Source organism: Neovison vison, chromosome 1 (genome assembly GCF_020171115.1).
Source record: "Neovison vison isolate M4711 chromosome 1, ASM_NN_V1, whole genome shotgun sequence".
In the NCBI taxonomy this organism is placed as follows: Eukaryota; Metazoa; Chordata; class Mammalia; order Carnivora; family Mustelidae; genus Neogale; species Neogale vison.
The window spans coordinates 277,363,166-277,383,462 of NC_058091.1; the positions used below are offsets into that span (position 1 = coordinate 277,363,166).

Sequence of the window (20,297 nt, forward strand, 5' to 3'; positions counted from 1 at the left end):
AAGAAAGAGGTTTTAAGAATTCAGTCCCTTTAATTTTAAAATGAGTGCATCAGCTGCAGGATTTTGCAGCGCCTAGCTCCCTCGGCGGTATCAACCTCCTCGGGCTTCTTATCATCCTTGATTCTACAACTGGACAGTGAGAGGGTTTGAATAAATCATCTCTAGGGTTCCTTCCACCTCCAAAATTACACTAATTTTGCATATCATGCAGCAAGAGAATACTTTTGTAGAATCAAACTAAAACACACAGAACTGCAGCTCGGGGGAAGGTCAGACCCACCTTCAGGCATGTCAGTTCTTCCCATGGTCCCGCTGCAGGCAGCCTCTCTCTGGGACCAGCACAGCAAGTCCCGGTGCTCAGGGTCCAACAGCACCATGGCAGAAAGGCTGCACGTGGTGATCATGTGGTGTCCTTGCTTGGCTACTCTGCGTGCAAGCCAATGCGCAGCAGGGGACACTTGCTGTCACTGCCCCCTTATGAAAACACACCCCTCCCCCCCGCAAGACTATGGTCTCCCTCCCCATGCGTACAGACAAAACTTCCCTCCTTCCGCCATCTGTCCAAAAAGGATATCAGACTTGAGATCCTGTGCCCATTTTTTACTGTTTAAAAATCAATGACTCTTCTGCAAATGGATAGTGGTGATAGTCGCACAACGTTGGGAATGTACTTAATGCCACTGAATAGAACACCAATAAATGAGACGGTGAGCAAAAAAAAAGAAAAAAAAAACAATGATTCAGAAATCAATGATTCATTCTACTCTTTTTACTTTCTCAGCACATTTACTATCAAGATCTGTATTGCGTGTTTTTCCTAGAAGTCTGGCTGGCCATATCTCCTGAAAGTGTTAGAAATACAACGCTGTTAATCAAGAATGCTTATGACAACCCCCACTCCCTGTGGGAGTGAGAGGATGGGAAGGGCTCTTCTCCACACAGGGATGTTGAGATGTTGATAGCTAATCTTCACATTCTAATTGTGATGCCATTTTAGCATCTTTGTTCCCAGGCTCCTTTGTTTTGTCTTCAAGCAACTGCTCCTTGAACCTGATGATCTGTCCACATTACTTTCCCAGCCTTCAAAAAAGAAACCAAACTTCAGTCTGCTATAGTGATCATTTTTTGTTGTTAAATATAACATATGGAAAAGTGCATAAAACAGATGTGTAGGGTAATGACTAGTTACAAAATGAATACCAGTATTGAAAAAATAGAAAATTGCCATGCCCCAGAAGACCTTGTGAGTTGCTACACCTTCCTAACTTCCTTGTCCCCAGAGAAAAGACTTAATACCATAAAACCAAATTAAACCAAACCAAACAAAACCCCAAAACAAAACTGCTTTGTCCTTTTTAATTTTACACCTGTGAGTACTTCACCTAACATAAATTTTCAACTTTATAAATGGAATCATGACATTGGATTCAGCTTGGCCTTTAGCCCTGTCCTTTACCTTGTTCTTAACACATAGAACTGTTTTGTACATTCATTCTCCGTCAGTGAGATCTTCGGAGAAAGGTGTGCCATATCAAGCATTGTGCAGCGCTAAGAGATTAATTGCTTCCTAGTACTTCATTATTAAAAACTCTCTCTCCTTCTGTTACACTGATTTAGCGGAGCAGGAAATGAGATGTGCCTTTCCCCGGGGGTGACATTCAGAATAGTTAATGAGTTAGCAGGGGCACCCATCAATCAGAACAGACAATAGGGTGAGGCAAGGTGCAACTGAAACTGACTGGTGTCTACTGCCTGAGTATCAACCTTGCCTGAGCCCTTACTGTTCCCTCTACTGGAATGTGCCTATCCTTCAGGGTCTATACCAGGATCTGAATCCCAGCTCAGTTTCAAACTTAACAGTATAAGGTAGACAAGTGACAAATTCAATTTCCTTATCTATAAAAGGAGGAGACTGGGTTGGAATATTTCTTCCAGATATGAAGTTCTATGACTGAAGTGTCTCATTATCATGTTTGTTATTATGACACTTGTCACTCTCTACATTCCTGCTGTGTTCAACGAGACACCAGGCAAAAGTAAGCATCAGGATGCTGGAATCAGGCCCTATTTTAAGTCCTTTGTATCTTTGAGTCCTTGGAAGGTATAATTCATGGAATCTGTTAAATGAGTGTTTGATGGATTAAGTCCCACTTCTATGATGCCATCCCCAACTACTCTGATCTGCTCTATTTTTTCCTGAAATTTTCTATCAGTTACTTGACTTTTAATCTTAGGTTTCCTCTTAATTTTTCATTCTATGAAGTTAAACTTTCAAATGCATAATCTTCTTTCTATAAAGCAAGACACAGATTCTCTAGGAAACCCGCATCCTGTTCACAACAATATCAGAAACTAGACTTCAGAAGTGTCCTATGTTTATTGAATAAATGGTTGGCCCTCTGCCGTAGAACAATGACTCCTTCACCTACAAGGGCATTGAACACTGGCTTTGTCTTTCTGGGCTGCTGGAACAAAGTACCATGAGATCAGGGGTGGGGGGTGGGGGCTCTAAACAGCAAACATTTATTTCTCACAGTTCTGAAGGCTGTGCCCTCATATGGCAGAAGGGACAAGGGACCCCTTTTATAAGGGCTCTAATCCCATTCATGAGGGTTCCATCCTCATGACCTAATCACCTCTCAAAGGCCTCACCTCCTAACACCATCACACTGGGGTTAGGATTTCAACATATAAATTCAGGAGGGACACAATCATCCAATCTTTAGCAAGCACTTACGATGTGACTTACCATAAGGTAAAACCAACTGCTTTGGTTTTTCCATTTCAGGGCTTAGCGATGTGTCAGTCTGGGCAATGGAAGTATCATGGCATGATGTTTGATGTTCTTGAGGTGGGGCTGGGAGTTTCTTCTTCATTAGCAGAACTCAAAAGAATGCTAGATCAAAGTTGAGAAAACATTGTCAGAGGTTCTGGGTTTAAAAAAAAAAAAAAAAAGTAGTTCTGGGTTTTCCTTGCTGTGGGAGTGGAGAAGGACTCTCACGGTACAGCCTTACACGGATTCTTAGAAGTGCCCTGACCCGTGTCTCAGCACCTTCTGGGTGTCTGTGGGGTGACTAACAAAATCAATGAGCCGGGTGAGGCAGCTGCGTGCCTGCTCTGGCCAAGCACTGGGCTATTTATGCAAATTAAAAACAGAAGTCTATAAACTGACCCCAGCTGTACTACCTCTAATGACTGCAAGCTGGACTTGTAAGGATGTTGTTATTTTTAAAGTCATTTGTTTTTCCATGCCTGCATTTTGCTTTACCATAACACATATTCAACAAGAATTTTTCCATAAGCTTTAAAGAGAGATGTAATATACCCTTAGGCTAGTCTCTTCTGTAAAATTGTTGAGATAACTTCAATGTATGGGATTTTCCTCTAGCTCCTCGTCATGTCTGAAGTATTTTCATTCTTTGTGCTAAAAATGCTGGGGGGAGATTGTGGTCTAGATATTTAATCACAGTGAATGGAATAAAGGATTCGCCCATCCCTGTTTCCTGGACTGTATTATTTAGGCTTAGTTTGGTTTGCTTTTAAAGTCACCTTTGGGGCTAAAACATGCAGAATGAGAGGGACAGGACTTAATATGGAAGCATCTGTTCGATGGCAGAACAAACTGAAAAGAATGCACCAGCCAAGGATCCTGGGGAGAATTCAGAACTTAGAGGGCGTAGGAGCCATGAATATGGAGAACTCTTTCCTCTCTCTCGTTCAATCTCTCTCTCTCTCTCTCTTTTTTTTTTTTTAAGATAAATAAGCCACCAGTTTGATACTGAGCAGCTGATTGTGGCCTAAACGATAGCCCTGACTGAAATTAGATCTCCCTGGAGAAGTTACAAAAGGAATATATATTCATTGCAGAAATTTGGAAGATAGCAAGAAGCTATTTTAAAAATTTATTTTAATTAGAAATCACACCCAGAGACAGCCATCATGTCTATGCCCTCTGTTTAGATTACTAGTCCTTTTTAATAACTTTTCTCAGAAAATTGTGCAGTGCAGACAGAGATTGACTTAGCAGGTCCAAAGAGAATAGAGACTGGATGGGAAGACTCTGCGTCCAGGAAATGTGTACGGTGGCTTTGCCACTGTCCGTGGACTCTCCGGGGCCAGCCCTGATAGTGATCTAAGAGCAGAGGCGTCCGCATGCTGACCTGCCTCACTGCCTCCCACTCCAATCCTAGCCCTTGCAAACCCAAGATCCTGCATTTTTGACCCCCTATGGCAGACAGATGATTCAGCTGAGAAGCTCTGAGAAAACCCCAGCTCTGCTCCACACCCAGAGATCCTTCAAAGTGAGTCTAACCAAACTCAGTGTGAGTTTTTATGATGCTAGTAGTAGTTAACAATACTGTCTTGTATACTTGAAAGCTATGGGAGTAGAGCTTCCAAGCAGTCACCATTTGAAGCTCTTGCCCTGCCTTGTGTGAGCATTCATGAGCTGTGAGGCCTTCAGGTGGTTCTAAGGACTTCTAGCTCTGTTGAATAGAACTCCATTGCACAGGAGATGCTCTTGCAACACTCAGAAGTCTTGACCCTCTTTGCTCATCCTCAGTGGCATTCAGAAACCATCGGAGAGAGCAGCTGGGTGGCTCAGTCAGTTAAGAAATTGCCTTCTGGGGGCGCCTGGGTGGCCCAGTGGGTTGGGGCCTCTGCCTTCGGCTCGGGTCATGATCCCGGAGTCCTGGGATCGAGCCCCGCATCGGGCTGTCCGCTCTGCGGAGAGCCTGCTTCCTCCTCTCTCTCTCTCTCTCTCTCTCTGCCTGCCTCTCTGCCTACTTGTGATCTGTCAAATAAATAAATAAAATCTTTAAAAAAAAAAAAAAAAAGAAATTGCCTTCTGCTCAGAATTCCAGGATTGAGTGCCTCATTCCTGCTGAGCCAGGAGTCTGCTTTTCCCTCTGCCTCTCCTCCCTTTTGTGTTCTCTCGTACTCTCTCTCTCAAATAAGTCATAATAATATAAATAATAAAAACCTTTAGAAACCTTTAGATACATAGGGCAAGGTCAGCTCCTAAACTCCCTTTGTATTTTATAAGAATATGTCCTACTAAAAAAAAAGAAAAAAAGAAAAAAAAGAAAAGAATATGTCCTACCATCATCTACCTAATACTGCCTTATGTTACCAATACAATAGTAGCCCATGGAGGCATCCTCAGAATTCTAGAGCCATTTTTGCCTTCCTTGTCCATTGCCTGAACATCTAATTACTTATCCACTTCTTGGTTTTGCCTTAGTAGTTGCCTTCCTCCTCTACTCATGCCTATCCCTGGTCCAGAACCTCACCTACTTATTCCTAGGTAGGCCTCGATACCTTTAAACCGAGCTATCTGATTCTAGACTTTCCCCCTACATTCTGTCCTGTTTCCTAAAAACCAATACTATTTCAACCACAATTCCTGAGGAAACTATAATAGGTCCCTCTGAGTTTGATTTCCTCGGCAATGGAATTTAAGCCTTATCAACCTGCCATATCTTATCTGGTCAAGGTGTTCTCACAACCTTATTTTTGGGGTCAGGCTTGTTCTTCCTTAAAGGCCATGCTCAGTCCTATCTTTCTCAGGCACTTAGGATGTCCCATACTCTCCTTTAAATCAAGTCCTCTATCTCAAGGCCTTCTTCCTATCTGCCCCCCCCTCTTTCCCGAAGTTTGGATTTTAGGACTTAATAGTGTTTCATTTTTATTGTGCAGTCTAGACCTTAACTGCCCTCCTGCTGGGACCCAAGTAATCCTTAACAGTTATAGGTATAAAAATTGCCTGAAGGGCTAACCATGTGCCAGCTGCCATTCTCAGTGCTGTACAGCTTTGCATGTATTAGCTATTAATCCAAGCAATTCTACTGAGGTAGGTGCTATTATCAACATTCTACAGATAAGGAAATTAAGACATGGAGAAGTTCAATAACTTGTCCAAAATCTGCCAGTTAAAGGTGGAATGTGAGTTTGAACCCACATGATATTTGTCTCCAGAATCTAAGACATTCTGCATCCCTTTAGAAACAGAGGACTTTTTGTGCGCCCACAGCAAGCCAGAGCATGAATCACATAGCACATCTTAATATTTAATTACTGTTTTCTCCTAATAGTTGATGCTATGAATCGGATGCAAATTTATGCATCCAGTATTAAGCCACCCTATTTTAGGAGGTATGGGATTGAAACTGTTCACAGTTTCATAGAAAATATTGTATCTGTGGGTCTTTCAAGTGAAATCTTTTCTGAGTAAAAAGTACATTCAAGTAGTATAAGCTCTTGCCTCCTGAAGAGATTACTCTAGATTTTGGTCATTTGATGGATTGTCTACATAGCAGTTTTCTTTCCTTGGGACTGATTTAACTTGCTTAATTTTGGCTTGTCAAACACAATGAGCATGATGAATCCTTCTGAGTTACAGATTTATCAGAAACATCTGTTAATTTACTAAAAAGGCACCATGGCCTGAATTGTCCCTTACCAAAGCAGGATCTAGTTCATCTGTAAACAGATTTCAGTTTCTTTCTCAAAGGTTACATCCGTGATCTCTGAAGGCTGGGACATCACTCAGTATCAATTTGCATGTTTAAACAAGTCATTCTTGTCCTTCTTTGTTTTCTCAGTGCAAGGGATGTTTTAGTCCTTTGTAAAATTTAGCTTATCGCTTCTGATGTGATACAAAACAGTATTTCCTCCATCTGGATCCCCATTTCTGTTTTAGAATTTCAGACAATGACACAAAGTTTTGTTTACTGGCAGCCTATGGTGCATTCTACACAAAATAACAGGACATTTTAGTAACTCAAGCAGAACTACCAAAGGAAAAGTAAGACTTCAGGAGATGACTACCACTCTCTCATTCCTATAAAATATAAATAAACATACCTTCAAATGACCAACTATCTCATCCTAGATTCAAAACAAAGACCTTTGACTGTAATAAGAATATTTCTCAATAGAAGCTTTCCTGTATAAAACTAGGCTGTTTTGGGGCACCTGGGTGACTCAGTGGGTTAAGCCTCTGCCTTCGGTCCAGGTCGTGATCCCAGGGTTCTGGGATCAAGCCCTGAGTCGGGCTCTCTGCTCAGCGGGGAGCCTGCTTCCCTTCCTCTCTCTCTGCCTGCCTCTCTGCCTACTTGTGATCTGTCTATCAAATGAATAGATAAAATCTTAAAAAAAAAAACAAAAAACCTAGGCTGTTTTATACAACACATTGTTGTCCAGTGTGTTTCATTGCTTCATTTACTTCTTAAATATTTTGAGAGTAGTTTATCAAATTTAGGATTGTGTTATGTCAAATCATTTTCACGAAATGACCTTTCATAACCTGAGAACTAAATACTTTGTTATTGCTTTGTGCTGTAAAATACCCTACAAACAATATCACTGATACCTGTGATTGACATTCCACTATACGCTCAGTAACTGTAGTCTTTTCTTGAGAGATTTGAGGAAAGAAACAGAGACCCACTTTTTCTCCCACCAGTCATAATAACCAATCATTCAATAACTTAATTACTTCTTGGAAGAATTTTGAGGCTGAGAGAAACAATGCAATACTTAAATTCTTAATTTTGAATAAGAGTTTCATATGGTTTCACTATTATTATAATTTCCTTCTTTATCATAAATAGATGGTTGATTTGTTGAAGTCTACCTCTGTGGGAAAATAAAATTGTTAATCATGCTATGACATAACTGAGTTATCTGAGCCTCCGGCCTTTTTTTTTTTTTTAAGATTTTATTTATTTATTTGACAGACAGAGATCACAAGTAGGCAGAGAGGCAGGCAGAGAGAGAGAAAGAAGCAGACTCCCTGTCGAGCAGAGATCCCAGGACCCTGGGATCATGACCTGAGCCGAATGCAGAGGCTTTAACCCACTGAGCCACCCAGGCGCCCCATGCCTTCAGCCTTCTTGTCAAAGAGTTATCACATCTAGGATCTAATACTTTTTATTTTTTTAAAAGATTTTATTTATTTATTTGACAGAGAGAGAGATCACAAGTAGGCAGAGACGCAGGCAGAGAGAGAGAGGAGGAAGCAGGCTCCCTGCTGAGCAGAGAGCCCAACATGGGACTCGATCCCAAGACCCTGAGATCATGACCTGAGCCGAAGGCAGCGGCTTAACCCACTGAGCCACCCAGGCGCCCGGATCTAATACTTTTTAAACGGGTATACAAACTGAATTCTCACTTAAAATTAGTGAATAAGATTCTGCACTATTATGGAGCAGGCAACATTTACTACTTTTCTTCCTTTCTTCCTAAATTTGTTGTAAAAATTTGGGACCAGTGAGCTTACTGATGGGAAACAAAGGGATATTTTTCCTTGATAAATCAAGTCAATCGTCTTGATACTTTGTATGTGTTGGGGAACATTTAATCTAGAGGTCTAGACATTATTAAAGTAATAATATGTTATATGGAGAACATTTATCCAAACAAGTGACCATGAGTTTAAAATCGAGAGTAGTTCTTCTAACACAGCTCTTTTCTATAATAACTTACCAGTTATTTGGACAGAATGTGAGCTGTACCTCACAACAGCTGTGTGCTCAATAGCAACTGTTTCTTCTGCAAAGTGTAGTGACCCTGTCCTTCTGTGCGTGGTCATCTGTCACAGAGACACAGTCTGTGTTCACTCCGTATCACTCAGGCTTTTGTTCACCGGAAGGGGTTGCAGATGTGGCTTTCACCAGCAGAAGTGGGCCAGTGAGTCACACAGCCAAATGAAATGTGTCGGAGAAATTTAATGGTTAATCACTCAATTTAGTTGCAGCAGCGGAGTTTCCTGATACTCTTGACTGCTTTCACTTAGATGGCACAAATGTGGAACTTAGTGGCTCACAAAGCCAGCCTACTTTTGCTGAACTGCCCAGCTTACGAATTCTTTTGATTCTATTTTTGAGCCACACTGGTGAAAGCCAAAGAACAATCGACATCTCATCTTTTCACTGTTCTTTGACTTAGCCGTTTGCTTAATTTCATTTCATCAACATTTAAAAAATGACACTGTAATTCCAAAGCTGAGTAATTTTCCTGAAATCTTAGGTAGGGTTGGTGGTGGAAGCAGAATTCTTCCACTTCTCCAAACTAAGTTCAAGGCATGGTCTTTGAAATACACAGCAGCGCCCTGACAAAGCTTTCAGCGCCCGAGAGCCCCCTGTATTGGCATTTCATCCTCATAACTTGTAGAGAGTTACCAATGTTTTAGCTCCATTTTAAAAGTGGGGAAACTGAGTCTTAGAGGTTAAGTATCCTTCTCAAGGTTATGCAGCGAATAAAGCACCTGGGATTGAGATTTAGGTCTGTATGTTGCCAAAGCTTGATCTTAAGTGTTCAGTTGACTGGATCAGAATTCTATAAAATACTGTCTCCCGGCATGCGATTGTGGTGTTATAAGTTAGCCATTGTCCTTTGGACCCCTTGACTTTAAAGCAAAAGGTTTAAAAAAATGGAATTACAACTGACATGCACTATTATATTAGTGTCGGGTGTATAAAATGGTGATTCAGTTTTCTTACACATTGTGAAGTGATCACTAGGATAGGTCTAGCTACCATCTACGACCATAGAAAATAAGGATATTATTGATGTATTCCCTATGCCATACTTGTGACTTATTTATTCTATAACTGAAGTTTGTACCTCTTACTCTCCTATTCCTCCCACCCCTTCACCTCCCCTCCTTTCTGGCAACCACCAGTTTATTCTCTGACCAAAGGCTTTTTTTTTTTTTTTTTTTTAATGTTTATTGCAACTTTACTCAAAATAGTCAAAACCTAGAATCGAAACAAATGGCCACCAATAAATGCTGGGTATAATAATTGTGACGCATCTATACAATGGAATAGTACTCAGCAGTACGAGAAACATTATGTATCTGTGCAATAACATTGATATATCTCAAAAGTGATAAGATCTTAAAAGCAAAAGGAGACAGACACAAAATAAGTCCCTTTAGTGTGATTGATTCCATTTATGGGGGAGGAATTTGTTTTAAAGGGATTATGACCCAAAATTTTTAAATGTTTTGTCACTGTATAGGTTTGCTATCTGTTTTTTTGTTGATATCCTTCATCAATCTAAATAAAGTCCTTTTTATTCTTAGATTTCCCCCCTCTCCCATGAGTGGTGTTATGGGGTGAGTCTTCCCACTTGAAAAGTTTATTCAAGCCCTAACTCCTGGTACTTCTGAAAGTGTATATGGAGGTGGGGCCTTTAAAGAGGTAATTATATGAAAATGAGGCTGTTAGGGCAGGCCCCAGGCTAATCTGACTGGAGCCTTTTTAAGGAGAGGAGATGTGAAGAGATAGCAAGGTTGGGGGGTGCCCAGAGGAGAAACCACCTGAGGACAGAGAGAGAGGAAGCCATCTGCAAGCTAGCAACACTGGTCTCAGAAGAAACCAACTCTGGAGTACTTTTAAGGTTGTATTTTATTTTATTTTTTTTAAGATTTTATTTATTTATTTGAGAGAGAGACAGTGAGAGAGAGCACGAGCGAGGAGAAGGTCAGAGAGAGAAGCAGACTCCCCGTGGAGCTGGGAGCCTGATGCGGGACTCGATCCCGCATCGACTCCAGGGTCATGACCTGAGCCGAAGGCAGTCGTCCAACCAACTGAGCCACCCAGGTCCCTAAGGTTGTATTTTTTGTTGTTCCTTTAGGGGTCAATAAAATTTGATAGTGAATCTGCCCAGAGTGGTGCTTGTGTAGAAGGTTTTTATTTTTTTAAGATTTTATTTATTTACTTGCCAGAGATCACAAGTAGGGAGAGGCAGGCAGAGAGAGGGTGAAGCCAGCTCCCCACTGAACAGAGAGCTCAACCCGGGGCTCGATCAGAGGACCCTGAGATCATAACCCGAGCTGGCAGAGGCCCAACCCTCTGAGCTACCCAGGCGCCCCTGTAGGAAGGTTTTTAAATGGTTGTTTCTTTAATGGTAACGTGTCATTGTTCTGGACATTTGTGGTCTTTTTTTGGTCTGGAAATGCATAGTTTTGGTTTGTGGAATGTTTGCTAAAATTACTTGGTAACTTCTTCTCACCATGGCTGTCGTTTCTCTTTGTCTTGAAACATCTAATTGGGTATTAGACTTCTGGACTGATACTCTAATGGTCTTTGCTCAACTGCTTCTTTATCTCTTGGGGTGTTTTCCTCAGCTTTAGTCCAGCTCTATTGAATTTACTCTTTGCCTTTATCTGGTGTCCCTGAGGTCAAGCCTTCTTTAGTTTAATCTCACGGTTGAATTTTCACTTTGGTCTTCTCTCGGGTAGTCCCTTCATGAAATGAGACATATCGGCAGGCTCAGGTGTGCATTTTTTTTTTTTTTTAAGATTTTTATTTATTTATTTATTTGACAGACAGAGATCACAAGCAGGCAGAGAGAGAAGAGAAAGCAGGCTCCCCACGGAGCAAAGAGCTCGATGTGGGGCTCAATCCCAGGACACCGGGATCATGACCGGAGCAGAAGGCAGAGGCTTTAACCCACTGAGCCACCCAGGCGCCCCTCAGGTGTGCATTTTAAAGACTCCCAGCTATTTCGTGTTTTCAGTCTCCCCTAGCTCTGAGGACCAGGTGTGTCTTATTCCTGAGCTGATGGGAGCTCTGCGGTCGGAATTGGCTCACTTCTTGCAGGCTTTCTCGATTCCAGGACTTAGGCTTCGGCTTTCTTCCACTATGTTCACTGTCAATCCTTCCAAGATGGGGAAGCCATCTTGGAAAACAAAAGGAGTAAAGGATTGACAGTGAACGTGATGGCTAATGGTGTCATATAGGACAGTGTAGATAGAGAACACTTTCATCTTACAGAAAACTTTATTGGACAGCACTGCTTAACACAATCCAGAGATGTCATCTATGACTACCTAGTCTACGGTATCATTCTTGTTACTGGGTGGTACATCTCTTTAATTCTGTTTGGCATTTATCACTAGTTGATAACTTGTCTCTATACCTAGAGATTAAGCTCCGTCTGAGTAGGGACATTGTTTTCCTAGCATTCTTAACATACAGCAGGTGCTACATAGGTTAGTTAGAATAAATAACTGTCCAAAGTGCCTGTCCAAGGTGCCTACATGCTGGTCTTACTTAGTTTAAACTACATAGACTTAGATTCTCAAGTTGGGACAAGATCATTCTTGGTGGCACAACTGCCATGCTTTTCATTGACTTTATATTGTAGCTTCATATTCTTTCAGTTTCCCAACCCCTTGCAAGCTGTTTTGAGTCAAGTGCTAATTTTTTTTAAGATTTTATTTATTTGACAGAGAGAAAGAGACAGTGAGAGAGGGAACCTAAGCAGGGGGAGTGGGAGAGGGAGAAAGCCTGCTTCTCCCTGATCAGGGAGCCCAATGTGGGGCTTGATACCAGGACCCTAGGATCATGACCTGAGCCGAAGGCAGACACTTAATGACTGAGCCACCCAGACGCACCAAATGTTAATTCCTTTTTTTGTGTGTGCTAACTTTGAATTACGATATTTACATATAAGCCTTCAAAGAGACCAAGTTGTAAATAAGCAAAGTGTCCAATTTTTAGTGAAATACCTACAAGAAAGCAACGTGTAAAAATTGCTCCAGTATATGGTGATCTCATAAAAACCAGACAAGAAACCAAACGTCTACCTCTTAGGACTTGCTCAGATATGCAGGTGCCATAGTTATGTTAGTTTTCAGTACCAGAACAATTGAGCAGGTTATAGATACACAGAATGCAGCTGCAAGTTGACATGTCACTAACACCACATGGTGGGTTAAGAGGCAATAAACCGCAGAGAAGATCCTGGGTGAATTTTAACTCTCAAATTATACCCCCCCCTCCTCCGACACACACACATTTTAAACAGCTTGCTCACATCCTACACTTTGGGCTCAAACACCCCTCTTCTCTCAAGTAGAGAATATCTTCTACCCACCCATCAGTCAAAACTGATTTTTAGTATGAATAATTGACTGACCATATATAGTTCCTCTCAGTCTTCAAAGCACCTGTATTTTCAACATGGCCTTTCCCCTCCACTTTTTGAAATAAATCCCTGTAAAGTGCTTATTGTTCCTGACAATTAAAAGTATATGGCTGATTCTTCTGGTTTACCATCCTGATCTTTTTTTTTACAATCTGGTTATCAAGTAGGGCTTAGGTTCTTGGTTATTCAAAGACTTTGAAGGAACTTAATGTACTATTTCCTGTTGCATAGGATAAAGCAGTTCAGACCTTTCATCTCCAAGAAGGTTCAAAACCACCATGGATATAATACAGTTAAAATAAATTCAGAAATTTATCCTTCTAGGTCCTAGAGTAGAAATGAGAATATAATAGAAAAAGCTTATGTTCAAGAATTTGGAGAGTGAAGGACTAATCAGACTGTGAAAAACAAATTTTTAAAAAAACTAGGTTAAATATTGAAAGAAATACCACCATATTTAGACAAACTGCTCTAGAACAATATTACTACGAAGAAAGTTTAGCTATGGACAATAAAGGAAGAGAAATGAGGAAGAGATTTGAAGAAAAATCTTGTCATGAGCCAAAGAAAAGGAGAGAAAAAGTAGAGGGACAACAGGATTCAAAATTAAAGGTAGAAACCATCCAAAGGTACATCAATGGATGATGGATGAACAAAATGCAGTATGTCCACACAATGGAATATTATCTGGCCATAGGAAAGAACGTACATGCTATGACATGGATGAAACTTAAAACTACGCAGAGTGGAAGTGTCAGCCCCCAAAGACCACATATCATAGGATTCCATTCATATGAAAGTCCAGAACATAAATCTGTAGAGACAGAAAGTGGACTAGTGGTTTCCAAGCGCTGAGGGTAGAGGTAAGGGGTGGAGGGTGATAGCTCAAAGGTTCAGGGTTTCTTTTAGAAGTGATTAAAAATATCCTAGGGGTGGCTGGGTGGTACAGTTAGTTAGGTGTCCAACTCTTGGTTTTTAGCTCAGATCACGATCTCAGGGTCCTGAGATCCCACCTGGCATCAGTCTCCTTGCTGAGCACGGAGTCTGTTCCACGGTCTTCCAGCTTTCCAGCAGTTTTTCTTCCTTGGCTTTTGACCATATCACTACAGTCTCTGCATCTGTGGTCACATTGTTTTCTCTCCTATAGTCTAACCTCTGCGTGCCTCCCCCTAATAAGGGCAGTTGTGATTGTATTTAGGGCCAGATAATCCAGGATAATCTCCCCATCTCAAAATTCTCAATTTATCACACTTAGAAAGTCACTTTTGCCTTCCAAGGTACCATTCAAAGGTTCTACAAATTAAGATTGGATATCTTTGGAGCCATTATCTAATCTAACACCTTGATCTTATGATATACAGGAAAAGCAAATACTTCCATGGAAATCCAAAGTGACAAGCATAATTTACCCATGCCTAAGGAAGGAGATAAACTCCCAGTTCTAGAAAGAATTAAGACTTGGTGATGCAGCCCCAGGGTACTCTAATTGTATTCAAACAGTTTATAATTCTGTTTACTTCTCATCTGGCATTTGAGTTTTTCTTCCCCTATTCATACTTTTTAAAAAGTAACCTTGAAAATTTACATACAATTCATCCATTTAAAGTATACAGTTTTTGTGTATTTACAGATTTGTACAACTATCACCATTTTTAGGATTTTTAAAGATTTTAAAAGAGAATGAACATGAGTGGGAGCACAGTTAAAGAACTCTCCCCTTGGGATCTCTAGAAGAAACCAGTCCTGCCAACTACTTGATCTGTTCTTTTTTTTTTTTTTTTAAGCCCCATAAGTCTCAGGACTTCTAGCCTACAGAAGTGTAAGAGAATAAGTTTGTATCTTACGTCACCAAGTGTGTGGTAATTTGTCATAGCGCCAATAGGAAACTAATCAGCAATGCAGTACTAAGATTAAATGATCCTGGGGAGGTATCAAGGGGGATTGACAGCTTCTTAAAACGTGGTGCTGGGGTGGTGTTTGCTTGCGAGGTCTAGTTCTGTCTTCTATATTTACCCCTTGAAGTGGTGAGTCTTCATTTGAAATGTCTTGTCTTGTTTTCATACTTCAAGACCTAGCAAATTCTTTTGGAAGAGGGAAGTTATCTGTTTAGAACAAGTCCATGTTCCCCAACTAGAAGTATGGATTTTTAGATATCAAACGGTCCTTAATAATCTAGTGATTAGTTCAACTCTATCTTATAGTTGAGTCAACAGAAGTCTGGAAGAAACAAGTAACCCACCCAAGCTCATCTAGCTAAGTAGTGGCAAATGTTCGTGATTGCCAGGCCACTAATCCTTAAAAATTAGACATGTGGGACTTTGATATCAGCTTACTGGAGACAAAACAAGTTTAAGCTGACATGGAGATGTTTTAGACTTAAAAGTTTCTAGTTGCAAGAGTCCCATCATTACAGCTAAGTTTCCCTCTAGTTTTGTAGGCTACCATGCTAGGATCAGAAAATCCTCTTAATTCAAACCTCTAATCTTCTGACCTCTTCCATTTATGAATTAAGTTCTGTTAGCAGCTTCATAGGAGGTTCACCTTCTAGGACATAATGGCACTTTGTTCAAGTGTAAGAAGCCAAGAAAGGGCCTGGGGTAAATCAGAGGTGATTGGGGATGGGTATCAGGATGGCCACCTGGAACAGGAAGAGCAGGGCTGGGGAAAAAAATGTTACGGTCCTAGAAGTTATTGGAGGCAGTAAATAGGCAAATTGCCCAATGACCTCTGCAGAATTAAGTGGATACCACCACTTCTGAAAAAGAAGAATCCATAGTTTAAGAGTCTTTCTCATGAAAGACACCATCTCTCAGCTACTAAGGCATATACTCAAAGCAAGAATGATGCAGAATAAACATTTCCTACTTTGGAGTCAGGAGCAGTACAAAATGAGTACAAAAATGAGTATTAAATTTGTTCATATCCTTTGAACCAATAATTCATTTTTAGAATATTTTTAGGGTAATTCTTATAAGGAGATGTGAACAATCCTATAAGCAAACATTCACTGGACTATATACAATAGTATCTAAGAAGGAATTTATTGTAGTCCATTTCTATGGAACTTTATATAGCCATGAAACATTTATGAAGCTTCAGGATATGGTTAAGTTTATATAAAGTGAGGGCATGATACAAAACTAGTAAAAGCTGTACTCTTCCATAAGTTCTATGAAACAACATAAACCAGGGACGCCTGTGTGGCATAGTGGGTTAAAGCGTCTGCCTTCAGCTCAGGTCATGATCTCGGAGTCCTGGGATCGAGCCCCGTGTCGGGCTCTCTGCTCGGCTGGAGCCTGCTTCCCCCTCTGTCTGCTTCTCTGCCTACTTGTGATCTCTCTTTCTCAGTCAAATAAATAAATACAATCTTAAAAACAAAACAAAACAATGAAAACCAGTAAATGAAAATGGCCACTGATATGTTGGGTTTTCTAGATGGTAGAATTTGGGAGACCAAACTGCAAAAATGCATTTGTTTCCTATAAGTGATGCTTTAACAAACTTTCCTCTAAATCTGGCTAGTTAACAGTCTGCATAGAATTGTAGACTATGGCCTGTCAAAAAAGAATTTCTCCTTGCTTTTGATAGGCAACAGTGAGAGCCTCTTTCCTCAAAATCTTTGTAGTAATGCAATTGCCTCATAAGTTTATACATGTCAGCTGTCTGGAAGAGGGTCGTTCATTTTATTGGGAGCAAAGGCAGGGCTATATTAATAGACTGTGTCTTATTCAAGACTGCAGTCTGTTAATTGGTATATAGTGAATATACCATATATGGTATATTGGAGAATGCATTTTTACCCCTCCACACTTTATAAAGCACATATTGGGGTGACTACCCAATAGTGATAGCCATCAGTTAAGACTGCCGCTTCCCATAGTGGGTAGTGTGGTATCTGCTCATCCCAGAGGAAAGTTAGTCTCTTTCTTCTGCACAAACATATACACACATCCCAGGAGACTAAACATCTACCTGGAAAAATGTGCTCCATATGGAGTTCTGAAGCTTCAGGTTTTTGAAGATTATTTTCCAAAAGGTAATATAGGATTAAAAAAATTATTTCAATTCAATTAACATACTGTATTATTAGTTTCAGGGGTAGAATTTAGTGATTCGTGAGTTGCATGTAACACCAAATGCTCATTGTTTCATGAGCCCTCCCGTCCTCCTTAGGGTCCACACGCAATCACCCTCAACATCCCCCACCCCTGCAAAGCAATCCTTCCTTAGTTTGTTTCCTAGAGTTAAGAGTCTCTTATAGTTTGTTTCCCTTTCTGACTTCCTCTTATTTTTCCCTCCCTTTCCCTACGATCCTCTGTTTTGTTTCTTAAATTCCATATACAAGTGAAATTATGTTGTCTTTCTCTGACTTATTTCACTTAGCATGACACCCTCTAGTTCTATTCATGTTGTTGCAAATGTTAAGATTTCATTTTTTTTTTTTTAAGATTTTATTTATTTATTTGAGAGAGAGAGACAGTGAGAGAGAGCATGAGAGGGGAGAAGGTCAGAGAGCGAAGCAGACTCCCCATGGAGCTGGGAGCCTGATGTGGGACTCGATCCCGGGACTCCAGGATCACGCCCTGAGCCGAAGGCAGTCGTCCAACCAACTGCGCCACCCAGGCGTCCCAAGATTTCATTTTTTTAATGGCTGAGTAATATCATACACACACACACACACCCCCGACCTTTATCCATTCATCTCTGGACAGACATGTGGGCTCTTTCCATAGTTTGGTTATTGTGTACATTGTTGCTTAGGATTTTTTAATATCTCATACACAAGGTTTCCCTTGGTGTCAGAATGTACAAATAGTGTGGAATATGGTGAATACTCTGGTGCAGACTTGGGAACTTGAAGTAAATTCTTTCATCTCCCTGCTTTGAGCCCATTTACTCATTCCTAGAAATTGGATGAACCATGTTTAGAGTAATGACCTTCTATTGAGGAGCATTTTAAGGTTATCTTTTAAAGGAAGGCAGAAGGCAGTTGCTCCTGAGATGTTATCTTCCCCTGCATAGAAACGGATAGGCTTTTCAAAAGTCTGACTTGGCAGTAGTCAAGACCTCAATTTTCACTAAGACAATGGAACAAAGTATCTCTTTTGCTAACTCAGCCCTTTATCCTATTTGTAGTATGCTTATTCATGGAAAGAAAAAAAAAAAAACAACACAAAAAAACAAACAAACCCAAAAGGTTTCTGGTCTATTTGAATTATTTTTGCCAGCAAATTTGAGAGGACTGTGATTTCTGTCAATTTCAACCAATTGTGCTGTAAGTTTAGTGAAGCTCATCACTTTAGAATCCAGGTCAAAATCCCTTCTAGGGCACCTGGGTGGCTCAGTGGGTTAAAGCCTCTGCCTTCAGCTCAGGTCATGATCAGGTCCTGGAATAGAGCCCTACATCGGGCTCTCTGCTAGGCAGGGAGCCTGCTTCCCTGCCTCTCCCTCTCTCTCTCTGCCTACTTGTGATCTCTCTGTCAAATAAATAAAAAAAAATCTTTTTTTTTAAAATTTATTTGACAGAGAGAGAGAGAGAGAGATCACAAGTAGGCAGAGAGGCAGGCAGAGAAAGAGAGAGGAAGGGAAGCTGGCTCCCCGCTGAGCAGAGAGCCCGATGCGGGACTCGATCCCAGGGGATCATGACCCGAGCCGAAGGCAGCGGCTTAACCCACTGAGCCACCCAGGCGCCCCCCCTAAATAAATAAAATCTTAAAAAAAAAAAAAATCTCTTCTAAAACTATGTGTTCAATCAAAATTGGATCTACTGGCTTAGTGCAATTGAGTCAAGCTAGCCCCTGAATAGGCAAAAGTCGTTGAAATTTCTGCAGAAGTTCAATTTATACAACTTTGTGTGTAAATCTGATCAACAAAGTCAAGTCCTATATTAAGTGTCTATTTGTCCTTCAGTTCCTTAAAAAAATAAAAAATAAAAACAACCCGCTGGCCACAGGCATTCTCAATATTTAGTTGAGGAAACAGGTTCCTTCAGAGAGAAGAGACCGAAGCCCCCAAATCTCATGGTCCACTCACCTGAAGGTCCCTGTAAGGGGCTGCATTCCCTTTCCTGCACATTGATGGTGAATTCCATTGTTTGGCAGATGCAGGTAAACTTACAGTAAGGAAATGCATTCTGGAGGATGCAAAAAGGGAAGGTGTCAAGTTAGGAAAATAAAAATCCAACCTCTCAAACATTTACACGGTCGGGCAGTCTCTTCAGGAAAATTCCATCTGAAGTTTTACTATTAAAACGTTTTTGTAGGGAAGCCCTAATAATACTGGTAAGAACGATGTTTTCGGATCTCAAACAGCGTGGGGGGCGGGGTGGCAGTGGCTGCAGTACTTCAATCATGGGAGCCTAAATTGGTATGTCCGGCATTGTGTCGTTGTTCAGCCTGAATCTTAAACAAAAACCAACACCTAAGTGTTCTTGTGTTCTTACTTAGCTTCTTGACTGATTCAGACCCTCCCCCAGTTATTTACCAGGAAATGCACAAACCTCAAGTGCACCTGCTTATACTCTTACCTCTTAACCAGGATAGCGGGTCACGATAGTACATGACAGGGCCAGACAGCTGCTTGTTCTATCGCTCATTTTCTTTAGCGATGATGGACTTGTGCTCAGTGCAATTGGACGCCAAGCCTGTGAAGACCTGACCGCTACTTTTCCGGTGTTTGAAGTCTACCTTGTCCCTCGACTTTCTTTTTTTTCTTTCCTTTTACGTGGTGGACAGTGAAATCTGAGGGGAACCTGGTGTTCTAAGGGAGCCCCGTGGGTTACCCCTGGCTGTGTCCTAAGCTTCTGTGTACCCCGAGGGACCTCAGGCTGGAGCTGTCCGCTTCAAAGATTCACATCCTCAAGGTGGGGGGTTGGGGTTACCGCGTCACAGGCCCGCCTGTGGAGAGTACATTCTTTAGGCACCCCCTCAGTGCTGCGTCGAGGCCGCGGAGCCCGCAGGAAATCACTCGGGAGAGCGGCGTTAGGTGTCGGTGGCCACCACGCCTCCCGCTTCAGGGCTCGTTTCCTACTGAGGGCGGGAGGGGACACTACGGCTCTCCGGCACTGGAACACAGTTCTGCTCCGCTCCGCCCGAAGAGGCGGCTACGGGAGCACGCAGAACTCGGGCAGTTGCAGCACCGGCAGATTGTTCGCTCTTCCCCGCTCGCTCTTCCGCCTGCACCGCCCCAGCCCCCGCCCTCCTCCCGGCTCACAGGAACCAGCGCCCTTGCCGCTCCCGCGCTTCTCGCCTGCCACCCGCAGTGGCCTGCCTTTTATAGGCACCGCAGCCAATGAGCGCTCTCCTTTCCTTCTGCCCGCCCGCCCGGCCAATCGCCGCGCCCCTTGTGTAATCTTC

The 20,297-nt window shown here is 41.6% G+C and overlaps 1 long non-coding RNA gene across 2 annotated transcripts; it reads right to left on the reverse strand.

The window, feature by feature from the left end:
• Window positions 1-930: 930 nt before the first annotated feature.
• LOC122902181 lies at window positions 931-19,786 on the reverse strand. 2 transcript variants are annotated; one of them, XR_006383758.1, is made up of 4 exons: window positions 19,469-19,786; window positions 18,976-19,075; window positions 2,750-2,896; window positions 931-1,080 (listed from the first exon to the last, which is right to left on the reverse strand). It is a non-coding gene; the product is annotated as an uncharacterized LOC122902181 (long non-coding RNA). The 2 variants fall into 2 exon arrangements; XR_006383759.1 differs by lacking the exons at window positions 18,976-19,075; window positions 19,469-19,786 and adding an exon at window positions 3,015-3,043.
• Between the last annotated feature and the right edge of the window lie 511 nt (window positions 19,787-20,297).